The 12,314-nt window shown below is 36.3% G+C and overlaps 1 pseudogene; it reads right to left on the reverse strand.

The window, feature by feature from the left end:
- Positions 1-4,940: 4,940 nt before the first annotated feature.
- On the reverse strand, positions 4,941-5,625 carry LOC149252991 (UV-B-induced protein At3g17800, chloroplastic pseudogene; annotated as a pseudogene).
- Positions 5,626-12,314: the final 6,689 nt, after the last annotated feature.

Genomic DNA, 12,314 nt, shown 5'->3' on the forward strand with positions numbered 1-12,314 from the left:
TTAAGAATATGAGTAAGGTTTTATTTTCAAAATCAGAAAGAATAAAGAAAAATAGATAATAATAATAATAATAATATATTAAATCCATTTTTTTTATTTTAACTTATTTTAATGTTAATTTTGTAAATTAAAATAATGATCCTATTAAAAAAATTGTGACTATATATATAAAACTTTCAAAATTTTGAAAAAATGCATATGTTTATTATTTATAATGATTTCAATAAAGTTCTTGTGTAAAGAAGTTGGGGTCTTTTTTTTTAGCTTCCTGAATTATATCTCATCATCTTTGATTGTTGCTCTAATATATCCAATAGATACCCTTGGGTAGGAGGTTAGGGGAGACCTCTTTGCAAAACATGTTGTGATGCAATTGATGTTTATATTTATTTATTTGGATTATCGACTTGTGTTATTAATTTCTTTTATTTTCATTTTACTAATGTGATTGAATTGAGTCATTTAATTTTATTACTATAACTTGATTATAAATTTGATATCACTTCCAGTGATTTGTTTGACTGGTTAGTAAGTAGGTCTTGTAGATATTGATTGATGCCAGTTGAGCTTACAGTCACCGTTAACTTATTGTCTAGTCAACTAGGGCTTGGTAGGTATTGATACACGTCAACAAAAATAATGATGCACCGGATGATCTTAGAGTTAACTCGTCTAGTCAGCGAGCAGGTTCTGTAGCCGTTGATGCACATCAACGAAAGTATTTAAGTTAACTTTTTGTCTCGTCAACACAAGTAGATCTTTTGGGTATTGATACACATCAACAAAAGTATTATTACACTGCAAATAATCTTACAATTAACTTGCCTAGCCAGCACGTAGATCTTGCAGTGGTGAATACATATCAACAATAGAATTCAAGTACTTACCAATTAATCTTCTACTTAATTTTAGATTTATGAATAAATTTCCTTTGAATATTGATGATTTCTTTGGGATTGATGTTGAACAGGAAAATAGATGGAAAAGAAAAAACTATATAGCTTTTAATTAAGAAAAGGAAAACTAAAATTAAATAAAGAAATGTTTGTTTCATGGTAAAACAAAAAATAATTCAAAAAATAGTATTTCCCAATTGAATTTCTCCCCCTGTGTTTAATAGTTTAATAGTATAAGTAATGAAAATTTAAAATAAAATAGTAGATATTCAAAATTATTAATATTTCATAAGTCATCATATATATTTGATTGTCATATTAGCGATATATTTTAAACTACATAATTGAAATTCAAATCATTGATATTTCATATAATACTATTCATACCTAAGGAAAACCAAAGCAAATTATTAATATTTAATAAAATAAGAGTTGATTTTTTGTTTCATAAATGATAAAGCTCTTATTTATTAATTATTTTTTATTTTATTAATACAATATAATTTATAAAAATTGAATTGAATTTTTTTAGAATAAAATAAAAAAAATTATAGAGTGTGTTCAAACCATTAATATTTCATAAATCACCATTTATATTTGATTGTTATATGTAATGATACATTTAAAACTACATAATGGAAATTCAAATCATTCATATTTCATATAACACTATTAATATCTAAGGAAAACCAAAGTAAACTATTAATATTTGTTATTATAAGAAATAAGATTTGATTTTTTATTTTTTAAATGATAAATTTTTTTATTATTAATTATTTTTTCATTTTATTATTGTGATTATTATGATAATATGACTGTGTGTGAGAGAGAATGAAATGTTATGTGTGAGAATATTCAAGGTTCAAATGAATGAATGAAAATAAAATATAGATTGTTCCCTGTATCTAATGATATTTTACTTTTAAATGAACTTCATGGTTAAAAATATATGCTTTCTCCTTAGAAGTCACATATAAGAACTATGATGTTGTTCAATTATACAGTGTTCCAAACTTTGATACAATTGTTTTTTTAAAGGAAAAATGGTTTTGAAGAGATCATTATATGCAAAGTTTTTTATTAGTTCCATATGAGAAACAAGGTTCACATGCTTGGACGCTTTTGGTAGTGACTCAGTTATTTACGTCATGGGTACCAATGACACATGGAAACCATATATGTTGATATTTATTATGAAAACTCGATGGGTATGTCTAAAGATGGGTTATTAAAATTTGATATCCTATCGAAGAGTTGTACTATATAGTAGAGGTTTCCATTGGTGGAACATTCAATTGGGCCATAATATCTGAAAATCATGTGGATGTTATTGGTAGAGAACACCATGAATTTGCATCCATATTATGCATTTTATCAAATAATGTTTATCAGGTATTTGATATATTTAGAGTTAAAGTGGATTTAAAGTACATACCTTAGTAAGAGATACAGTAATAATTATTCTTGAAGTTTAACAAATTTAGGGATAAGAAGGTCTATGCTAAGAACAAAATAAGATATATATATGTGTGTGTGGAGGAGAAAAATTCTTATACTTCAAAGCCCCTGCAAGGGTGCCTGACTACACGTTTTCCAAAACTTGAACAATTGGTGCATTTTCCTATTCTTCTTATTGTTATTCTCCATGCATTGATAGATACTTCAAGAAAACAAAGAAAATAGATATATCTAACATGTCTATCTTCAAAAAAACTTATGGATGAAAAAAATAAATTTATCAAAGGGAGGACAAATTTTGAATGAAAGGACAATCTAGGAATTCTTGAGAGATAAAAGCCCCTTCCTAGAGGGACACAACTTCCTTAGACATTTTGTTAGCCTTAGTATTTAGTTCCATGGAAATATGAGAAAAAGAGATCAATTGAAAACATTGAATATAATCCTAGATTTGACGCAATAGAGATTGAGGTTGAACATTATAAATGTTGAATTTATCTTTATCCTATTCAATGAAAACTTTTGAAACCCCATGAATCTACGATACAGATAAGCTGATTTGTTTTGCATGATGCAAAAAGGTCGATAAAGAAACAAATTTTACCTTCATATTTGTTCCAAATCCTAGAGAATAATGGATATGAAAAAATAAGAGAAATTTGTATTAAGAATCACTCCCATTCCACATTTAGGAGGATGGCCCTGGTTGGCCCCTTAAAAAGTGCCCCCATGTGATTCTAAAATCTAGAGGCATAATAGGATCACATATTTTTTTTCTCTGATTAGGATTACATTCACATGATTCAATTAGCATTGCAATGATATTTGGAACAATTTCTATTGGGATAGATTTATTCTGAAAAATAAAGATATTACGAACCCACCAAATAAACTACGTGGAGGAAAAGGGGAGAGAGTTGAAAGAAAGCATAAAAGCATCACAATGTCATATTTTAATATTTACTACTAAACTATGGGTATCCCAATATGCTTTGGGGTAAATTTTTTTACTATAGCATTCCATACTTAAATTATGAAGAGATATAGGCCTTTTTCATTTGTTCCCACTGCCTCTTCTTTTTTCCTTTGGAATTATACTTCAATCAGATCCCTTTATCCAAGCTTATCCATGAAGACTCGTATTGAGGAAATTTTCAAGGAGTGTAGTGTTTCTTTACTACCTTCATCCATCCTAATAAAACTACAAACCAACCTACCAACATATACAGACTACTCACTAGACAAATGACCTTCAAGGCCTATATGACTAGTAGATAACCAACTTATTCTAGCTAAACAATCATGAATAGGGCATTTAATATCCCAATTTTTGTAAAATTTCAAATAATGTTTTCAAGAGATAATATCCCAAAATAATTTATAATTTGTGTTTACCCCAATCCACTGGTCTTCCCCTAAATGAACCTCTTTTCCATTCCCAATCTACCATATTCTCTAGGGACAAATCAATGGAAAAGCATCCACAGGATTTCCAAATATTGGAACTATTCTTAATTAAAGTCTAAGGAATATGAAACCATTCTTCAAGAGAGATACCACCCATACATTTTATGGTCATCAATCTTCCCCAAAACGATTTGATATAAGTAAGCTCCCATAGATTTTTACTTACAATTTCTTGACTAAAAGAAATATCCTGAATCTCCCAATGCCCCATGCTCCATAGTTGACTAATTTAGGATCACCTAAATAGAGGAATCCAATTTTATTTCCTACACCCCGTTCAAAGAATGTGAAAGATGGAGTTTCAAATTTTGTAACTATATATTTTTGGACCTTAGTTATTGAAGTCGAATAGCTAGGATGTTTTCTAAAAATAATTTTAAAATTACCAAACACCCACCTCTTCATAACCACCAATTTACTTATACTGATATCTAGTCAACACTTTTTTAATATAATCAAAGCTAATCCTAAAAGAAATGTGCATTTAGTTTGAACATAAACCAATATACTTTATACCTTCGTCCATATTTTTTAATCATAGGATAACAATAAATCATACTTATTTTGTTGATATTCTCTACGGAAATTAAAAGGAGACATGATTTGATCATGTTTATTTCTATCCTTGTTGAATAGTACAGATTCATAATTTCTTTAAAACAACAAATTCCTAATGAGCACCTACACTTAATAGAAGAAAATCATAAGAAAACAAAAGATGTCAAACAATTTCAAAATGGGATGCCTTTAACTCATCTCCCATGTAGATCTAACATCATTCATAAGCTTACTTAACCCTTCAATCATTGAGAGAAATAGGAAAGGAGATAGGGAAAACATTATCATTATAATTTGATGAGATATTTACAAAAGCATTTTCTAGGGTAATAAGTTGCAATGGAGTGGATTCTAATATGAATCACTAGTTAGCATGAACACAATAAGGTGAAAAGGTAAACATTCTCCCAATATCGATTTACAAGATTGGATGTGTATTCTTAAGAAATATATCTCTCATTTTAAAACTAACTATTGCTTGTTTCTGGAACTACCAACTAATATATCAATAGAAGCCATGGACTACACATGTTAGAAAAAGTATCAACATGATTATTCAAACTACTTTCTAACAAAGTGGTACCTTGAATCAACATGACTCTTCAAATTCAATAAGAATATCCCAATGGTGACAACCTCGAAAACTAAACTCGTTAAACCTGTGAAACTTATCCTTAATATCTCCTCATCTATAACTTCCATTGAGGCATCAGGGGTGATAAGAATTTTGGGCCTCCCAAACAGAACCTCTGCATGCCTCTCAATAATATCCACTCCCCCTTTCGACCACATTGTAGCATACCTTTATAGGGTCTCTAGATGAAAGGACATAACATAAGACCTCAACTTACATGGTTTGGCCCTCAACTTACATGATTGAAGTCTTGACCTTTAGGATCTGATGCATCATCCGTCACAACAATAATTGTTGTAATTTCCACATAACCTTGTATAATTAAGTTATCTTGATAATTTCCACCTTCCAATTATAGGAGGGTGTAATTCAATTGCTCAGCTTTAATTTCACCATTTGAGGCAAAAGGAAGCATCTTCATGCTCTTCTCTAATTGGAACTGTTTATCAACTCTTCTCAAGAAGTATCCATACATGATGGATGTTGCATAGACTTCCCCACTCACAAATTAATACTTTCAACAACAATGTTTGATTCTGACACCACATTACGGTTTCCCATAACAAGAGCCAAATGCTCCTTTATCATCTCAGCGACCTCTATAGAATCAAAAAATTCAATTTATTTATCGTGATTTGGTCATGTATAAAAAAAAATATTATGGTTACAATGACATTATTATTGAAATGCATTCATAAATAGTTCTTACAAAGTAAAAACAAAATGTATGTTATAAGAACATATTTCAAAAAAAATCCATAAACACATGATAGAGATGTTATCCATCATTATGGGTGTGCAGATATAGATGTTGAGGAAGTGAAATTCATAGATGGAAGCACTCACAGAGAATCATATTTTTCTTGATATATATTTTATTTACTGCCCTCTTTTTTTTTTAGATATATCACATATAGTGTATATATTTTATTTATATATGTTATTACCTATAGTAACACACACACACACATACTATTATATATATTTCAATTATATATGCTATATAAAATATGTGTGATGATAAAGATTGTAAGTTCCTAATTAAAAACCAGGACTTTGATTTTGACATAATTAATCAGTGTGGCGTTGATCCCATGACAAAGAGATAAAGAAAACCATGGCCTACTCACAATAGAGGGATAGCGGGACTTATGGTCACATGGTCCAAAACATAAATATACAATGGAGGAAAATAACATAAGGCTAAAGGAAAAATTGTGATATAAATGATCAACACTCGTCATATCTATTATAATGTCTAGCTACATAAGATACAAAGGAAAATTATATTATTGGTAAGGGATTAGCAAAATTTATAAACCCTTTCTTCCCAAACTATAACATTATTAACACAACAAAAGGTTTTAAAAGTATGTAGCAACAATAAGCATGAGAAAGAAACCATCAATGGCTCAATGAATTGCATGAATATTGTTTATCAATTGGTTATAGAGATAGTAGGAATTTTCACTAGAATGCTTTAATTACTTTATGCTAGGTGCAACTCTCAATTTATTTGCATATCATTTTTTTATTAATATATATTTAATAATTATGAAAGTCTTGATTGTACTAAATTATAGGGAAAGCACACTAATAACAATTCTCAATATTTGTGTTGCTTCTACTTTATAGTGTATATATATATAAAATGCAATGTGAACCAGAGTCTTGTGTAATAAATATATGCAGGTATGATATGCTTTTCCAGGACATTTGATGGTTGGTGCTGGAACTCGACTGCTAGGGTTCTATACTCTTCTCAGACGGCACAGTCTGTTCTGCTCAGACAGCCATCACGGACCTGACCTCTTGCCCTGACGCTGCCTAACTGCTCTGTGAAGGATCGAAGGGCAAATGGACAATCCCCAGGGGGGGCTTCAACGCCCTCCCCCAAAGCAAGTAATCTGCAGCACAAATCTGAAAAGACGATAATATTTGGCTCGGTCAGTGAGGAAGTGATCAACCAGGAGATCCCATGCCGGAACGAGCGCACTCGAAAAGACAAACTGGAAAACCAGACAGAAGAAGAACCAGGACGAAATAACCGACCAGACGGAACCCCAAAGGTCTCCTCGACCACCTGCAAACCAATAGCAACAGATCGACCCAGAATCGAACTGTCGGGAGAGAAATAGAAGAACGCATCCAATTTATGACAGATCATGCACTCATTGGAAAATTTATAGGGTTATGGCTGACAGAAAAATCCCTATACGGCTGGATAGCAGCGAAGTGGAAGCCTAAAGGAGATGTGACTCTATAGCTAGGCCCAAAAGGTTTCTTCACAGCGATCTTCTTTTGCCTGGAGGAAAAATACAGAATCCTGGTTGAGGGACCCTACTTCTTCAACTCAGCTGGCCTGTACTTAAGGGACTGGACACCTAGATTCAACCTCGATAAGGAGGACCTCACTTGGGCACGGGTCTGGATAAGACTGTACTCACTTCCAGATGAGTACTGGGATGAATATATCCTAAGAAATATAGGAAATGGTCTAGGGGAATACATAAAGGCAGCAGAAGAAACAAAAATGCGTAGATACACATCATACGCCCGCATCTGCGTCTTCATGTGCCTGGACAAAGCTCTGCCAGAATCGGTAAGTCTCTCTCACCGTGACTAGGAATGGATTCAACCCTTAGACTATGAACATGTCCCTTTTCGATGCCGTAAATGCCATGCCATAGGGCATCTTTTCAGAGACTGTCCCCTAAATGTCAAAGCTAATGCTCCTGCCCCCTCTGACTCTCTGACCCATGATGGCTTCACCAAAGCCCCTACCCGCAAACGAGCGCATAAAAAACCAACAACAGGGAAGAAACCCCAGCAAATCAACACCTCTGATCCAGCGGTCAAAAATAGCTTTGAAATCCTAGCTCAATCTATGGAAGAGAAAAACCCATCCTCAATACCCAACTCTGCACTCCCCTCCTCCTCCACCCAGCCACCTCCTTCAGCCCCCTCCTCTAAACCCCCACCATCCAAAGACACCCTAGTAAACCCCATGGAAAGCAAAGAGAAGCAGGTAGAAAAAGACAATGAAATGGAGGTAAACGGATCTTCAAACCCCCTCCAAAGCTCAAATATTCCATTAGTAGAAAATAACTAGGTGCAACGAATGGAGGAAGAAGCAGAAAGCATAGATCCAAATGGATTAGATATATTAGAACTAGAAGCAGCATGCAAAAAGAAAGCCTATGAAAGTATCCCAGAGCTTCAGCTTAACAAACTGGAAGTGGTCATTTCCTGAGCCTACCAATAGTATCAGCTCGGCATCCAATCAGGAAGTCAATGGGACTTAGGCCCTACCCCAAAAGAATCCAAACAAAGGGGAAGAAGAACTGACCTCCAAAGGACAATAGCGATAGGGAAAGTCCTAGTGGACTCAGGCAGGTATGTTAAGCTTACGAAGTACTATAAGCCCTCCACCAATAGTGAATCATGAAGCTCATTTCATGGAACCTAAGAGGGCTCAATAGCCCAGGAAAACTCATAACGTTAAAAAATATGATAAAAATGGAAAAGCCGCAAATATGATTTCTCCAGGAGACAAAATGTAACAACTCAACTCTAGGTACTATCCTCTCTAAGGCTTGGCCAGGATGTCAATCAGTGGCTGTGGATGCATCTAGCGCATCTGGAGGGCTAGCCATTGCGTGGAACTCTCAAGAACTTACTCTCTCAGACTTTCACGCTTCTCACAATTTAATCCAAGCTTCATTCCACATTATAGGCACTAATATTCATGGGAATCTCTCGAATGTCTACTTCCCTCAGGAAGCAGGAGAAAAAATTGCTCTCCTCCACACCTTAGAAGCTCTAAACTTCAATATAAGTCAAACGCTTTGGATTATAGGGGGGATTTTAACATGATAACAAAATTGGAGGAAAAGATTGGGGGCAGAAACAGGCTGGAACAGGAAAACACCCATTTCAAAGACTTCATCCAAAACGCATCTCTGATAGATCTGCATTTCTATAATGGCACTTTTACGTGGAGCAACTGAAGAGCAGGCAAGCATCAAATAGCCTCCAAACTAGATCGGTTTCTAATTTCATACAACTCGATTCATCTAGGGGGAGACATTTCAGCGGCCATACTTCCACACTTAGGATCTGACCACTGGCCTATTTCTCTTCAATGGCAACGTCCAGGCAGCACCACAAGAAGACCTTTTCGCTTCGAGGAATTCTGGTTTACCCATCCCTCCTTCAAAGACTTTGTTCACACAACATGGACAACCTCCTGCCCGCCAGAAGGCTCCAAGATGTTCTAGTTCCAACAGAAACTCAAACATCTAAAAGTGAACCTTAAGCGATGGAATAGCGAGACCTTCAGAAACATCTTCAAAGTGCAACATGATCTTCAAAAAGCCCTGGCAGAATTGCAGCAAGAAACAAGCACACGAGGCCACACAGAAAGAACCCTCGAGCAGGAGCAACACATCCACAATCAGCTGGAGGAGAGAAGAAAGTAGGAGGAGATATACTGGAAGCAAAAGTCCAGGATCAGATGGTTGAAAGAGGGAGAACGAAACATTAAATTCTTCCACAGAACCACTTTTCAATGAAGAATGCGCAATAACATCCCTTTCATACAAAAACAAGGAGGGGAAAGGGTTGAACAGCATGAGGAAATTGAGAAGGAATTCCTCAATCACTTCAAGGAAGTCCATCAAGAGCCTAAAATCAACAGATGTCCTGCAATTAACAGAATCACACACAATGTGCCAAAACTAATCACGGAGGAGCACAATGAACTCCTCCTCCGTCCAATTCAAACTTAGGAAGTGGACATTGCTATGGCTCAGCTTAAAGATGGAAAAGCTCCTGGCCCAGACGACTTCACCACCACTTTCTTTCACAAGTTCTGGGAGCTGATAAAGTTGGAAGTCTGGAAAGTGGTAGAGGAATCGCGAGCATATCATTGGCTGCTTCCCTCTCTTAACTCCACTTTCATCGCCCTAATCCCTAAAGAGGAGGACTCAATCACTCCGGACAAATTCAGGCCGATTTCTATTTGCAACGTAATATACAAAGTCATCTCTAAAGTCATTGCAAACAGGTTAAAGCCCCTCTTGCCAATGCTCATTTCTCAGGAACAGTCTGGATATGTGGAAGGGAGACAGATCATTGACGACATCATCCTCTCGCATGAGATCATACACACTCTCAAGCATTCAAATCAGGCAGGTATGCTCCTAAAACTTGATCTTTCCAAAGCATTTGATAAGCTTAGTTGGACTTACATACAACAAATGCTAATTGCTTTCGGATTCAGTCCCACATGGATCCGCTGGATTATGAGTCTAATCTCCTCCACTTGCTTCTCCATTCTCGTGAATGGGATCCCCTCTCGCCCCGTCTCCCCCTCCCGGGGTATAAGGCAAGGTGACCCCCTATCTCCCTTCCTCTTTGTATTAATGGCTGAAGGCCTGGGACGTCACATTAAAAAAGCCCTTCACGCAAATCAGCTCAAAGGCCTCTCCATACATCATTCACCTGCCATCGCTCATCAGCAGTTTGTTGATGACACTATGCTCTTCGGCTACCCCTCCGTCCAAGAAGACTCTAGATTTAAAGTCGTGCTCAATGACTTCGCCGAAGCCTCTGGAACTAGCATCAACTGTTCAAAATCACAGATCTTTTTCTTCAATACCCCTCCTGTTGTCAAGTCTGCAATAGTCCAAATTTTGGGATTCCCTATTCCCACCCTTCCCTCCAAATACCTTGGAGCCCCCCTAACTATCTCAGCCATCAAGCATTCCTCATGGTGCAACCTAATTGAAAAGCTCGAATCCCGTCTCAACCAATGGTCGCACAGAGCTCTGAACTTAGTTAGTCGCGCAGTGCTCATAAAGGTTGTCCTTCATGCAATGCCGCTGTACTTATTCTCCATCCTTGCTGTGCCAAAGTGGGTCCTAAAAAGATTAAGGAATATTCAAAGAGGATTCCTATGGGGAAGCACTGCAAATGGGCCCTGGTAAAGTTGAGCACAGTTTGCAAGCCCAAAGAAAAAGGAGGCATCGGCCTTAGAGATCCCGAGCATAGCAACGCCATCATGGGAGCCAAAATATGGTGGCAATGGCTCACCAGCGCAGGAAAACCTTGGGTCACATTATGGATGGCCAAGTATTCGAATCACCGACCCCAGGAAGAGCTCATCAGATTAACGCCCAATTATAAAGGATCGCTAATTTGGAATGCAGCCATAAAACACTACCAAATGATCCAAAAGCACAGTTTTTGGGAGGTAAGAAATGGCAACACCACTAGATTCTGGACAGATGCCTAGAATCAAATGCCTCTTCTCAGCCATGTACTTAACCTACTATCGGACACCATTAGGGAGGAGCAACAGCAAGCAAAGATTGGGAAGTACTGGACCCAGTAAACTGAGAAGGGCTTCAAGATTTGGAAACGGGAAACCAAGTAATCAGAAATGAAGATCACCAAATTATCAGGGAACTGGATAGGGAACTAAGCAAAAGAAGAATCAAGTACGATGAAAGCAGAGACATTCTAATATGGGGATATCAGCCGAAAGGAGCCTTCACCACATTGGAGGCCTACAAAATCATCTGCAATAATTTCGATCCCCAGGACCCAATCTGGAGCAAAATCTGGAGTTTTGGCTCCTGGCCTAAAATCTGCCATTTTCTCTGGTTGGTAGGACATCAGAGAATTCTAACTTGGGACAAGCTCAGGAGCAGAAACTTTCATGCCCCCCCCATTTGTTTCAATTGCAGCGCCCACGAGGAAACTCTCCAACATCTACTGGACTCATGTCCCTTGGCCAATCAGCTATGGGAAAAGGCAAGCTTCAGATGTCAAAGAATATGTAGACTTGAGAATGAAATCACTAACTCAATACGTCAGTGGCAAAGGGACCCTTACAAGAGTGAAATCCTCAATCATCTATGGAAACTAGTTCCCGGGCTAGTCCTATGGAGCATATGGAAGGAACGAAATAAGTGCATTTTCAAAAATCAGCGCTCTTCGATAGACAATATTTGGAACCTGCTCTGTAGAAATCTTCAAGAGACGGTTACGCTAAGATCTTGGAAGGAGGAGGACTGGCCTACTCTAGATAATGAGAAAGCCATTATGGAAAACTGGCAAATACATCTTAATCAAGGATCTCACAAGCAAGACCATTCTGAAAGCAATACTAAAAAAAAAGTCACATGGACTCCCCCACCAAAGCATACATTCAAACTCAACTTTGATGGCACCTCCAAAGGGAATCCCAGACTTACAGGCTTTGGAGGAATAATAAGGAATCATGAAGGTGAACC

Source organism: Pinus tabuliformis, chromosome 7, assembly GCF_031772625.1.
Source record: "Pinus tabuliformis cultivar Carrire ecotype Pingquan chromosome 7, CPIR1, whole genome shotgun sequence".
Taxonomy (NCBI): Eukaryota; Viridiplantae; Streptophyta; class Pinopsida; order Pinales; family Pinaceae; genus Pinus; species Pinus tabuliformis.